The sequence below is a fragment of the Dasypus novemcinctus genome, chromosome X, assembly GCF_030445035.2.
Source record: "Dasypus novemcinctus isolate mDasNov1 chromosome X, mDasNov1.1.hap2, whole genome shotgun sequence".
NCBI lineage: Eukaryota > Metazoa > Chordata > Mammalia > Cingulata > Dasypodidae > Dasypus > Dasypus novemcinctus.
In genome coordinates, this window is record NC_080704.1 from 82,148,366 (window position 1) to 82,163,888 (window position 15,523).

Consider the following 15,523-nt stretch of genomic DNA (forward strand, 5'->3'; position numbering starts at 1 on the left):
AGAATAGGGTTTGAGCAGACAGGCACAAAGTAAAGGTGAAGGCAAGAGAGAGCAAAAGGCATTTGCACTTGCTTTTTAAACTATTAATTATTGTGCTTCTTTGCTAATGGCATGTGAGGAGTCCCAGCTGTTTGCTGTTTTGATTGATTACCCCACCCACCAATCTCCTTGGAGGCCCCAATGATAAGGCCCCTAGAGAATATCTGGAGCTTCTCCCAGCTTCCAGAGGAAATGTTTTCCTGAAAGGAAGTTCCCCTGAGAGTCTTCCAGCAACCATCTTGGAGGTACTGAAGAACACGTGTTAATAGCAGCACTTTTCTGCCAAGTTCCAGATCCAGCTATTGATTCCCTATCTAATCTGCTTCACTATGGCATGTCCTTAAATTCTTTTATGTGCCATAAACCAAGAACCTAGAAGCACAGTAACCAGAGCCATCCAGTAGCAATAGCATGCTTGAGGAATCAGTCCCTCCACCAAAACAACTATCTAACTTGCAGAAACTGAATCAACTATTTTGACACTTGGGAATCTGAGCAGCACCCAGAGAGAAGCAGGAGGAAGAGGCTTGTACATTACAATAAATACTGGTGAGTTCCACACTCCCTGCTATGGCTTTTGATTCCTCATCCCCCAGTTTTGTAACAGACAGCAGTAGGGGCAGCAGCTTAAGCTTGCAAAACAGCTTTCTGATACCAGGGTAGGATATAAATACCTTGTTCTACAAATCCCAAGGATGTATGGACTGATCACTGATCACTGCTTTTGATTAGCTACTTCAGATTATAATGGTCTAGCTCTGAGGGTAACCATTGTTCCAATCCACCTCAGGCAAAGGCAACAGAGGAATCTTAAAGACAGTATCCTTTCTGAAAACCATGGAAGGGTTACAAATGACTGCATTAAAAGGGCAACTGCTGAACAATAAAATGCAGCATCAAAAGTCACAGAAGTAGCTCCTGGTGATGACATTGTGAAATGGAGCCTACTTATGGTCCTTTCATGTGCCTCTGGTCTTGTCTGGTCCTGTTCCACAAGGAACAGAGTAACCCCTGAGCTCATACTGCTCATACTGTGATGCATGTATGCCAATCTACTGGGTGCATGTCTAAGGGACTGAGCCTGGGAACTTGCTTTAGGCCCACCTTCCAAGAGTTTCTCCTGAGGTCATAAAATACACTTGCAGAAAAACAGGGCATTGAGAGATGCAATTAAGTCAAAGTGGCCTGGAGCAAAGGAGTACCTGCATTATGTCACACAAGAGAACACTCAGAAGGGGGTGAAAATCTATTTCAAAGGATGTTCACTGAAACTCCTATAAATGTAAATGGAGGAATTTCTATGGCCATGAGCATATAAAGATGGTACTTAGAGCCATTCCTGGGAAGCGGATTTAGGTCAACTGATAGAGCATACACCTACCACATGGGAAGTCCAGGGTTCAAACCCAGGGCCTCCTGACACATGTGGTGAACTGGCCCATGCACAGTGCTGATGCATGCAAGGAGTGCCATGCCACACAGGGGTGTCCCCTGCATAGGGGAGCCCCACACACAAGGAGTGCAACCTATAAGGAGAGCTGTCCCACACAAAAAAAAGCACAGCCTGCCCAGAAGAGGCAGTGCACACATGGGGAGCTGATGCAGCATGATGATGCAACAGAAAGAGACACAGATTCCTGATGCCACTGACAAGAATCCAAGCAGACACAGAAGAACACACTCAGTGAATGGACACAGAGCAGACAATGGGGGGGAGGGGGGCATGAGGGGAAATAAATAAATAAATACATGAATAAATACATAAATAAATATTTAAAAAAGAGAGAGCCATTCCTTTATCTTACAGGCATGTTCATTAAGTACTAAAAAATGAATTGTTTGCCAGAACATTTAGCATGTTCAATATCCCTCTGTATATCATCTAGAATAGAAAAGATATCATCATAATCATCAGGCCCATAGATACAGTACTTAATAGTAATCAATTTACAAGTTCCTCTTTGAGCTGCAATTAATAGATCTAAGCTCCACGTTTGCAATACCATACATGTTAACTCTCCATGAAGCAGGTCATAATGCCAAAAGTGTTTAAGTTTTACTCACAGCACTCTAGCAATTGTTTCTCCACTTGGCATGCCCTTCACACAGCCAGCATGCTACAGCACCATTGAGCCTAGAGAGAAGAAAGGGAGGTAAGACTCTACTGTTTCACCAGCCTGGTGCATAGTCCCCTTCAGCACTACGATACAGCCAGTCCAGAGGTGATGTCCATTGTACATCTGGCCATATAAAGCCATCACTAGCTGCTGCAGGAGTATGAAAATGCAGCATACTCTCCATCCATTTCAGGAGCATGTTCTGAGGTAGTAGATAATTTTATTGCTTTAGAGGTCACAGTGACTGACCTAGTCAGTGACTCAAATGGAAATGCAGCATGCAGTGTACTGAAGGCCTGGTTTGAATATGCAAGAGAGTTTGATGATAATAAAAATATATTTCTTAAGTTTTATACATTTTCCAAACACTTTTAATGCTTTGTTTAGCAAATGAAATTATCTTAACTACTGTAGTTGTTTGCTTTTTACTTTTATGCTTTACCATGATGGCATTAATTAACAATATTTTACTTTAGCAATACAGGAAAAACTACTTTCTCGATTATTTTATGAAAACTGAAGATTCCCAATGGAAACAAGATTATCTTTCCTCATCACCACTTTAATATGCAGATTGAGGTGGCCTCTGACAAGTTCCTCTGTTATGAAGTTATTTTTTGTTATTAATATCAATATGTTTTTAATTAATAAAGGCTTTCTGGAATTAGCCATTTAAATTCTTCAGTTTAGAAGATGCTTTTACAAATTCCTTATAATTAACTAAAAGTTATTTTACTTTTAAATAAGCTTACAAAATTATAATTAGCAGCCAATGACATCTTAATTTCATTAAACATGAAGTGACAACTTTCATCATCTTAAACATTTAATACATATAATGTTAATTCATTTAATAGGTATTCAGTAAAGCTATGGAGATAACACCCAAGCTAAACAAAATTGGAACCATTATAGTTTATGCAAAGAATTTTCTTTTTCCTTCCTTCATAGGAGGCTAAAACATCTTTCCTTTAATAAAATTCTAAAACTGGGAATACTCTTCAAGGCATGCTGACTGCTCAGTTCTGGAATATATTACAATTGTTTAATTTGTTTTAATTATAATTTTAAAAAGATTTTTGCATAGCTTATAAGGGCCTTTCCTTTACTTACTGAAATTTGATAATAAGAATATTAGTCACCTTATTTCAAGGCTGTTCAAAGGTTTACATTGGAGAATTATGGGACAAACTGATTCTTAAATCCCCAGCCTAGAAGATAGAGTTTTAATCTGCCACACCTAGCTCCTCTCTCATGGCTCTTGAAAAGAAAAAGTCTTGAGGAGTGGTAGATTGAAGAGCTTAGGAAAATCTCTTTTCCTAATATACAGATATATATACAGATTTCTATATGACATTTTCATCCTGCTTAGCCTAATTTTGTCTTTAGGAATATTCATTCACATATGTAATTGCATATTTAAGTTTTAACAGTTTGAATAGAACTCTTTTAAGAATTTTGATTTCTTAATTTGATATTACCACCCCAATGTATGAAAATATAGCAAATAGGCTATATTTTATTTGTATATTCAGTTATACTTAATATATAAAAAGAGTTAAACACAAAAACACAATTTGCTGATGTTACTTATAATTTTCATTCTTTTTTTTCCCAAATTCTACTCAATTTATTCATTTTAAAAAATATATTACATTAAAAAAATATGAGGTCCCCATTCACCCCCACTGCCCTCACCCCACCACTCCCCCACAGTAACACTCTCCCCTATCATCATGACACATCCATTGCATCTGGTGAGTACATCTCTGGGCATTGCTGCACCCCATGGCCTGTGGTCCACACCATAGCCCACACTCTCCCACATTCCATCCAGTGGGCCATGGGAAGACATAGAATGTCCAGCAATTGTCCCTGCAGCACCACTCAGGACAACTCCAAGTCCCAAAAATGACCCCATATCTCATCTCTTCCTCCCATTCCATGCACCCAGCAGCCACCATGGCCACTTTTTCCACACCAATGCCACATTTTCTCAATTATTAACCACAATAGTTCATGAATAGAATATCATTAAGTCCACTCTAATCCTTACTGTATTCCTCCTTCCTGTGGACCTTGGCTTGGTTGTGTCCATTCCACATCTATGTCAAGAGGGGGCTTAGATTCCACATGGATACTGGATGCAATTCTCCTGCTTTCAGTTGTAAGCACTCTAGGCTCCATGGTGTGGTGGTTGACATTCTTCAACTCCATGTTATCTGAGTGGGGTAAGTCCAATAAATCAGAGTGTAGGAGCTGAAGTCTGTTGAGGTCAAGGCCTGGCTATCATATTGTCAGTCCAGAGATTCAAATCCCCTAGATATATCTTAAGCCCAAGCATCAACTACAATTCCAGTAAAGTAGCATGAAAGTCTTGTGAAAAGAGATCACATCTGAGTCCAGTTCCATCACGCAGAAACACCAGCTCCAAAGAAGGGCCAACCGACATGGCTGTGAACTCCATCTGCCATGACCATAGAACCTGTGGGTCTCTTTAGCCCTCAAAAGAACCAATACCTGGGGTTGTATCTACTTTATCTGTCTCTGGGACTCTGCTCAAGTGTGCATAAGGGCAATCCTTCTGACAATCTCCAGACTCTTTTTTAGAGACTCATAGCCATATGAACTCATTTGTCCTTTCCATTTCCCACTTACTTTAGGTCAAACAGCATTTTTAACTCCTGTTATTATATGTAGACAGGGATATTCTGCTGGTCCACGTTGAACCTTTAATTCAAGGTCATTTTCTAGTTATGTCATCAGCTGGTACTTGGTAGTGATCCCTCAGTGCCAGGGAGGCTCATCCCCGGGTGTCATGTCCCACGCTGGGGGAAAGGCAGTGCATTTACATGCTGAGTTTGGCTTTGAGACTGGCCACATTTGAGTAACACAGAGGCTGTCAGGAGGGAGCCCCTAGGCACAGTGCTGCTCTAGGCCTTGTTCTTCTTTCAGGTGTATAGGCTCACAAGCATAGTCATTAGTATCAGGGGGCCACTAATTTTCATTCTTGTATAAAATAAGTTCTCTTACAAAATAAGTTTAATTGTAAAATAACATTTAAATGATCTCCTTGAAGTCTATTTCTAATTACTCTAATTTTCACTGTGGCCATGACATTTTGCACTCAAATTTCATTCCTTAATTATTGGCTTATAAACATATTATTACCAATGCTTTAAAATACAATTTTCAACAGTTTTCTTTACATCAGTATTTGCTTGTTTCCCATTTTTACTTTGATAGACCTTGGGTGAGAAACACTAATTCCAGTGTATATTCACTGTGGTCACAGAAGTCTCAGGGAAACCTGTTTTTCTCATGACTTGTTGCTTTTAGTAACATCAGCACTTGAAGTGAGAGGAAACCCATCCCAGAGTCCTTGGCCACAAGATTGGAAAAGTGGATGCACAATACCTGAGGGTCAAAAATTCCACTAGGCAGCAAATACCTCGAGTCATAAGAGATACATCTGGTCATTAATACCAGTGGAAGGACAGGAGACAGTGGTGTCTTAAATTGGCCTTCAACTGAGCCATGGGGGTCAGAAGTTGTAATGAAATAGCCATAAGCACAGGCAAAGGGAGAGGCTAGTCCTGAAGCAACCATAAACAAAGGAAAACTCAGTTTATAATTATCATTACAATAGCTGAAGAGTAATGGGCCAGGAGAATTACTAGGCTAAAGCAAGGGAGTGGCTAGACCTGAAGTAAAAATAAACAAAGGCAAACTCAGTTGAAAATTATCATTACAAGAGTAGGTTTACTTTCTACACTTGCCTCTTCTGTTACTTTTACCAGACCTGTGGTTGGTGTTTGGTTTGGTGTATACTCAGGAGACCTGAATCTCTGGACTGTCCATGTGACCACCAGGCCCTGGGCCTCAGTAGACTTGAGGTTCCTACCCTCTGGTTTGTTGGACTTACCCTGGCCAGCTGACAGGGAGGTGAAGAGGGTCAACCACCACACCAGAGAGCCAAGAGTGCCTAGAGCTGCAAGCAGAATTGCATCCATCATCCATGTGGAATCTAATTCCCCTCTTGATGTAGAGGGGGAGTGGACATAAACATCTCAGGGTCCACAGGATGGAGGAATAGAGTATGGATCAGAATGGACTTACTGGTGTTCTGCTGGGGAGCTATTGTGATTAATAAGGGAAGAAATTGTAGTAGTGATGTGGAGATGGTGGCCACGGTAGCTGCTGATGGTAGGGAGATAGAAGAAGAGATATGGTGTGGGGGCATTTTCAAGATTTGGAGTTGTCCTGGGTGGTGCTGCAGGGATGGATACTGGATATTGTGTGTCTTGCTTTGGCCCATTGGGTGGACTGGGGGAGAGTGTGGACTACAATGTGGACCACTGTTCATGTGGTGCAGCGGTGCTCCAGAATGTGTTTGCCAGGTGCAGTGGATATGCCACGATGATGGAAGAGGTTGTTGATGTGGGAGGGTTAGGGTGGGTGGGGTGGGGGGTATATGGGGACCTCATACTTTTTTAATGTAACATTAAAAGAAAATAAAGAAGAAAAAATTAATTTTTTTAAAAAAAGAGTTGGTTTAGGGGAGAAACTAGAATCAAAATAATTATATGCAAACCCAAGTTCAGTTTATAATTACCATTACTATACCAAGCACAAACTAGACCTGAAGTAGCCATAAATATAGGTAAATTATAGGTTCTAAGCTAACTCCACCCAGTTATAGCAATTTCAGATATTATCCTTCTGCTGTTTTATAGTATAAGGCATCTATATAAGGATCTTAACATTTAGTTACTGTTTCTAGTAAGTTTTAACTTTAGAATCAATTGGGCATTTTTGTTTAGTAACTAAGGAATTAAAATAATTTTATTAGTAACTACTAACTTTTTCTACTTTTCTAGCAGCTAATCCAAATCCTTGAGATTTCTTTTATACATCAAATTCACTTGCAAGTTAATATTGACATTTAAAGACTAATTTTTATGTTACCCTTCACTATTATCCATTTTGTAAGATGTGAACCCCAAATCTGATTTAGGTACTAACTGAAAAAGTTAAAGCAAGCACAGATAAGAACAGGAGAGAGAATTTACACCTTTACCATAGTTTAGGGAAAGACTTTACTTTAGAATCACCTAGATGCAAATCTCTCAGTGTGTGTCCTTGGCAGAAACCTCATGCAGGACCCTCCAGGTAAGCTCCACCAGGCAAACCTGGACAGCTGCTAAGTATGGAACTGAGGGGTTGGTCCAGAGAAGCCCTGACCCTGAGGAGACAAAAAAATTGGGGCTGATTCTTCCAGCAAGGGGTAAAGCCGTGTGAAGGCTTTTTTCACTGGAAGGTTTGGAGTGTTACAAGGAAACAAGCAGGGGGCTAGGAAAGCCAGGAATATTTTAAATCATGAGCTGGAAGCAGGGGAGGTTTAGTGAATTACCTGGATCTCAATTCTCTATTCACTCCCCTCATTATAAACAACCAAGGTTAGAGAGGTCCAGGGTACAGGCTAAGACAAAGTAATGGGCTCCCATATTAATTAAGAAATAAACAATCTTACCTGCCTTTTCAAGGGTTCCCTTAGCCTCCTGGTTGATGGTTCATGCATGGCTTCATGTTCCTTCCATCCTCCCCTAGGGTATGGTCCCAGTAGTCTACATGGTTAGGCAGCTTGGGGCCAGGGTTTTACAGACTGGATCCTGGATTTGGGGAACCCTGAGGTGATTGGTGCCTTTAATGGTGGCAGTTAAAAGGTAAGCCTGTCCCAGCACTACATATGGCCCTCCTTACATTCTCCATCTGGTTTTGATTTTTGATATCTAAGAAGGCTGTTTCTAAAAAGGAGTTAATTGAAGTTTAGGAGTCCAGAGAAATTTTCTGCAGCTTTCTACAAATATCCAAGGCAGAATTGCTCAACTATTACTACTCCCATTAATAGGCACAGATAATAGAGTGAAAGGTTTTAAGCACAGTTCAGGGGGATTTGGTTCCTCTGATGCATATTGGGCACAAGCTATCTCCGCCAGTAAACCTAGGATGACCCTGTGGCTCGACGGGAGAGAGTTTAGTGGATTAGTGGACACCAGAGCAGACATTACTATCCTGAAATAAGAGATTGGCCACCCAATTGGCCTCTCTCTCCCACCTTAACTAATTTAAGGGGCATAGGTCAGAGTCAAAATCCCAAAAAAAGCTCAAAACTACTAACCTGGAAGGATAAAGAAGGGGATCAAGGAACTATACAACCCTATATAATACCAGGGCTCCCCATTAGCCTTTGGGGAAGGGATTTGCTTTCTCAAATAGGGCTTCTCATGTGTAGTCCCAACGATATAGTCACAGCTCAAATGCTCTCGCAAGGGTTTAAACTGGGAAAAGGTTTAGGAAAATCCAAATCAGGCATTGCTCAACCCCTATCTATAAAGGGACAAAATAGCAAAAGGGGCCTGGGAAATTTAGCCTAGGGGTTTGTTGATCTTCCTGTACCCCATGCAGACCAAATCACCTGGCTTTCAGACGAACCTGTATGGGTCGATCAATGGCCTTTATCTTTTGAAAAATTACAAGCCGCACAGCAGTTAGTACAGGAACAGCTGGCGGCAGGACATATTTTAGAGAGTAATTCACCCTGGAACACACCTATCTTTGTCATTAAGAAAAAATCTGCAAAATGGCATTTATTGCAGGACTTACAGGCAGTGAACAAAACCATGGTACATATGGGAGCTCTGCAACCTGGTCTTCCATCTCCTGTTGCTATTCCTTTTGGCTATTATAAAATCATTATAGATCTGAAGGATTGCTTCTTTACCATCCCATTACACCCAGATGATCAGAAACATTTCACGTTTAGCCTTCCCTCTATCAATTTTAAGGAGCCTATGAAAAGATTCCAGTGGAGAGTTTTACCTCAGGGCATGGCCAATAGCCCCACCTTATGCCAAAAATTTGTAGACATAGCCATACAAAATGTTAGGACTAAATGGAAAAATCTTTATATCATACATTATATGGATGACATTCTGATGGCTGGCAGAGATGGGCAGGACGTCCTGAAGTGCTACCATGATATGGAGGTAACTTTGAAAGCACATGGACTTCAAATTGCCCCTGATAAGGTGCAGCTACAAGATCCATATACTTATTTAGGATTCCAGATGATGGGGAATAAAATACTCAAAAAGCAAACCTCAGGATGGATAAGCTAAAAACATGAAATTATTTTCAAAAGCTCCTGGGAGACATAAATTGGCTTTGCCCCTATATAAAATTAACCACAGGAGATTTGAAACCTTTATTTGACATCTTGCAGGGAGATTCTAATCCCAACTCCCCACGAAATCTGTCTCTGGAGGGACGCCAAGCCCTTAAGACAGTTGAACAAGCCATACAGTCTCAGTTTGTCTCTACTATTGACTACAGCCAACCCTTGTTTTTTTGTCATATGTAAAACTTCTCTTACTCCCACGGCGATATTCTGGCAAACAGCCCCCATAATGTGGGTGCATTTACCTGCGTCACCCGCTAAGGTAATTTATCCTTACTACCAAGCTGTTGCAGATATTGTCTGCCTGGGGAGAGAACAAGGCAAATATTATTTTGGTAAAGAACCCGATACCATTATTCAGCCATATACTAAGGAACAAATCAGCTGGCTGTTGCAGACAACTGACAGCTGGCCTATTGCTTGTGCATCTTATGCCAGACAAATAGACAACCATTACCCCAATGATAAGCTACTACAATTTTTGAGTACGCATGACTTTATTTTTCCCTTGACCACCTCTCTCCAACCCATCACTGGAGCCCTATCAGTATTCACTGACGGGTCCTCCTCGGGAATGGCTGCTTACGTCTTTAATGACAAAACTGTCTGGTTTCAAACTCATTCAAAATCTGCACAGCTTACAGAACTACAAGCTGTCATAGCTGTGTTCTCTGCATTCCGAAGTGCCTCTTTTAACCTCTTCACGGATAGCGCTTATATAGCTCAGTCAGTCCCTTTGCTTGAAACGGCCGCTCAAATAAAAAATGTCTTGGAGGCGGCTATTTTGTTCACTCAACTGCAATCTCTTATTCATAAAAGGAATCACCCCTTTTTTATTGGTCACCTCAGAGCTCATTCCAATCTTCTGGGTCCCCTCACCCAAGGAAACCATTTGGCTGATCAGGTCACTCGGCTACTCTGCTATGTTAACCAGGGTATGCATGACAACTCGAATAACCTTAACAAAGCTGTTAAAGCCCACCAGTTACATCATATTAATGCACATACTTTAAGGCTCATGTTCAAAATTACCCGAGAACAAGCTCGTCAGATTGTTAAAGGATACCCTTCCTGTTTAACCTTTTTGCCCACACCTCATCTAGGAGTAAACCCCCGCGGTCTGATACCTAATGCCCTCTGGCAAATGGACGTAACTCATATTCCTGAATTTGGTAATCTGAAATATGTGCACGTTACAGTTGATACCTTTAGCGGCTTTATCTTCGCCACCCCACAAAAGGGGAAGCAGGAAAAAACATTATCGCACATGTGTTAACTGCCATGTCAGTATTAGGAACCCCACAACAGATAAAGACAGATAATGGCCCCAGATATACTGGCCATGTATTCGCCACATTTTACCAGCATTTAGGCATAAAACACATCACAGACATTCCATATAACCCCCAAGGGCAAGGTATAGTCAAAAGAGTGCATCTGTCTCTAAAAAATGCCATCGAAAAAATTAAAAAGGGGGAGTGGTATCCTGTCAGAGGATCCCCCAAAAATCTATTATCCCACTCTCTTTTCATTTAAAAATTTTTAAGCTTAGACCAAAAGGGACACTCTGCAGCCAAGCGCTTCTGGCACTCTAACCCCAGCACTAACCATGCCACAGTTCTGTGGAAAGATCCAATGGATAATACCTGGCATGGACCCAATCCCATCCTAATATGGGGCAGAGGATCAGTTTGCGTCTATTCAAAAGAACTAGATGCAGCCAGATGGCTGCCGGAATGATTGGTTAAACAAATGGATAATAACAATCTATCCAGGGTAGAGGACTCTCCCTGAGATGAATACTGTTTTCTTGCAGGAAAATAACCAACGCTAAAACCAATGCAGCTGTGCAGCCCCCCTGGAATCCTTCTATGCAGCTTCGTCACCATCGTTGGAGCCCTTCTGTTATACACCGGCACTCCAAGCGACTGGACCATGCTGGACAGATCCCTTCTACTTACTTCCTTTGAACAGTGCTGCTTTTATGCCAACAAGTCTGGCATTGTTTGAGATAAAGTTAAGAAGCTTCAAGAAGACCTGGAGAAAAGAAGAAAGGAGCTGGCTGACAACCCCCTGTGGAATGGGATGAATGGACTATTGCCTTATCTACTCCCTTTCTTGGGACCTTTGCTTGGTTTGATAATGCTTGTGTCACTAGGGCCTATCCTATTTAACAAGGTTATGGCGTTTTTAAAACAACAGCTGGAGGCCATAAAAATGCAGCTTCTCCAGTTCCATTACCACCGACTACACATGGCCGATTGTGAAAATTATGATGAGTCTACTCAAAGGCCATAGCACGATCATCATAATAAAATCTAGGGGTGCTGGGCTGGCTAGCCAATGACAGGCAACTGGGCTGGTCAGTTAAGCAGATGAAAACCACCTAAGACAGAGACACGGCCTTCCCTGCCGATGAATCTCGATGACAGGTAAGGTGAAAAGCTGCTTTTCAGTCACACGCTCTGAGCTAAGACAGGCACAGCCACCTCCTAGTCCGGATACATTGTCAGTCGCTCGCCTCCTTGTAATAATATAAGGAAAGGGGGGGACCTGTGGGAGGCCGCTTTTGGCGCCAGTGTCAGTCGCAGCCATCTCATGAAATAACGCCTAACCCAGTTAAGTTTCTATTTCCCCACCCTCACTGTAGTAATTAAGTTTCTATCCTCACACCACTCCCCCAGGCTCCAATTGGGCACTCCCTAAAGAGGGCAAAAGTCTTTCCTGCCTTGCACATCCGCAGACGGTTGTTTTGAAACGTCTGCGAAAAGACTTCCTGACGTGGACCAATCAGATCTGTGGTGTGAAACCTCATTCATTCCTGGCTATAAATACCCCTGACTGACCCTCAATAAAGGAGACTTGATCAGAATCCTGTCTTGTCTCCATTCTTTGTGTCTCTTATCCCTTTCATTCCCGCTCCCTCCCTCAGGTCTTGGTTCAATTGATCCGCGGGCCGGGTCAGGTTTGGTAGTACATTTCTTCATCTCTTTAAGGAGACATGGCCACATGGTGTCTGACTTTCGAATCTGTCTATCCTCTCCTTCTCTCATGCAGGTTTAACCAGAATTCAGGGTCCCATATAGAGCTCATTCTCAGCCATAAAGTGACCATGCGGGGTGTCAGGAAAAGATAAACCTTTTTCTTTTTAGACTATCAGTATGCCGGTCATCCCAGTATCCAAGAAGGCACCCTAATTGGAAGTCTGCTGGAATGCTGGAAGAGCTGACCATTATCCTAAGGGAGAATAAAATGCATTCATCAGTCTGGATGGCATCCCACTACTAGACTGAACAGAAGGGATTGCTTGCTGAGCCCGTATCCTGGAAATCAGAGAGCCCTGCTCACTGTTCCCACATTCCTGGGATCAGAAGCCTTATGTCTCTGGGTATCCCCAGAGCCTTAGAGGTTTTGGGGGCATCTGGAGCAAGTTCCTAGGCCATACATTGAAGCTGGGCTGATCCTAGGAAAGGGGTTTCCTAGGCAACTTTTTTTTGCCTATGTTGGAGATGGCTACAAAAGAGCTCACCTCATGGCAATGCCCACGGTCCGAGTTCTACAGTTAAACCCCACACTAAAAGTCCATTAAAAACTAGCCTAATTGTCCTGTGACATGCCAGTGAACAGCCTCAGGGCTCTCCCAAAACAATTTCAGGGCCTCCCCAAAGCAGACAAGGAGAAAAGTCATAGGGCACTACCAAGGGTGGGACTTATGCCTTGCTAAGAAATGTATATTCAGTTTCTAAGGCATTTTAAAGCATCTCACAAACCCAAAATGAGAATGGCAGTAGTTGAAAGATCAATGGCACTTCTAATTAAAAGGAGTTAACTAGTGGCATAAGGAAATGATACAATGGGTCATAGCCATTTCGAGCTCACAGAGAGGGCCTGGTAAACTGGCAAACTCCTGCTTACCTTAGGCCATGTGCCCACTTGGGTCTCAAGGATGGTTTCACCCACCTCCCAGAAGTTCCTTGGATCTGCACAGCATGGGGATGAGCCCCTACCACCTCTGAGAGGGAGCTGTAAGTCTGGGCAGACCAAGAACTCTGCAAGTTTCCCATTCTGACTTGGGCAGACCTTGGATGAAAAGCACTAATTCTAGTATATACTCACTGAGAGCATTGAAGCCTCACGGAAACATTTCTTTCATGAATTGCTGCTTTTAGCAACCTCAACACCAGAGGTGGGAGGTCTCTCCCACTCTCCAGTGCTTGGAGATAGCAGAACTCCAGCAGCCACTGGACTGGAAAAGTGGATGTTCAATCCCAAGGGTCAGGAATTCCAACTGGCAGCAATTTAGTCCATGCTTGGAATCATGAGAAAAAGATGGGTTTTCGACACCTGTGGAAGGACAGGACACAGGGGTGCCTCAAGCTTTCTTTCCCCTGAGCCATAGGGGGCAGAAATAACCATAATCAAAGGCAAGGTTTGAGGTTAGACCTGAAGTAACCATAAACAAAGGCAAATTCAGTTTGTAATTACCATCCCAATAGCTGAAGTCTAAGGGCAAAGTGAAGCTAGTGAGCTAAAGCAAGGGTGTGGCTAAAACTGGAGTAACCATAAACAACAGTGAATAGTTTAGAATTATCACAATGGTAGGTTCTAGGCTAAATTGACCCACTTCTAGCAATTTTAATGATTATCTGTATGCTGTTTTATAGTATAAAGGCATCTATACAATCGTCTTTACTCTTAGTTATAGTTACCAGCAAGTTCTACTTTAAAATCAAATTGGGTTGCTGTATACTCAGGAGACCTGAATCTCTGAACTGTCCATGTGACAGCCAGGCCTTGATCCTCAGCAGACTTGCAACTCCTACCCTCTGGTTTATTGGACTTAAACCCCAGCCAGAGAAGAGGGAGGTGAAGAAGGTCAACCACCACACCAGGAAGCCAAGAGTGCCTATAACTGCAAGCAGGAGAATTGCATTCATCATCCATGTGGAATGTAATCCCCCTCTTGATGTAGAGGGGGACTGCACATAACCATCTCAGGGTCCACAGGATGGAGGAATAAAGTATGGATTAGAGTGGACTTACTGATACTCTACTATAGAACTATTGTGAATAGTAATGGAAGAAATTGTAGCATTGATATGGAGAAAGTGGCCACGGTAGCTGCTGTGAGTAGGGAGAGGGAAGAAGAGATATGATGTGGGAGCATTTTCAGGTCTTGGAGATGTCCTGGATGGTACTACAGGGGCAGACGCTGGACATTGTATGTCCTGTCATGGCCCAGTGAGTGGACTGGGGGAGAGCATAAACTACAATGTAAACCATTACCTATGTGGTACAGCAGTGCTCCAAAATGTATTCACCAATGCAATGAATGTCCCATGATGATGAAAGAGGTTGTTGATGTGGGAGGAGTGGGGTGAGGGGGGTGGGGGGTATGTGGGAACCTCTTATATTTTTTGAATGTAACACTTTAAAAAAATAAAGAGAGAGAAAAAAATCAAATAAAAATTCAAATGGGGGGAAGCATATGTAGCTCAAGTGATTGGGTTCCCATCTACCATATAGGGAGTCCAGGGCTCAATTCCTGGGACCTCTGGTGAAAGCAAACTGGCCCACATGGTGAGCTGGCCTGAGCAGAGACCTGGCCCATGCAGAGAACTGGCCAACATGGAGTGCTGACCCACATGGCATGCTGGCCCATGCAGGAGTACTGGCCCATGCAGGAGTGCTGGCCCACACAGAGTGCTGAACCATGCAGAGAGGTGGCACAGGAAGATGACACAACAAAAAGAGATACAGAGGAGAGACAATAAGAGACACAGCAGACCAGGGAGCTGAGGTGGTACAAGAGACTGGGCACCTCTCTCCCACTCCAGAAGGTCCCAAGATCAGTTCCTGGTACTGCCTAAAGAGAAGACAAGCAGACACAGAAGAACAGTGTAGCAGTTTGATATTATTGATGAAATCCAAAAAGAAATATTGGATTATGTTTATAAACTGGTCTTTTCTTCTGGGCATATTAGAGTATATTGGATTCAGAGGTTTTACTTCTACTTGATTAAATAATGATTAAGGCTTTGATTGGGCAATGTTAGTAGGATGTTGCATCCCTACCTCCTCAGTGGGTGGGGACTCACAGAGAAACCACACCACTGAAAAGGGAGGT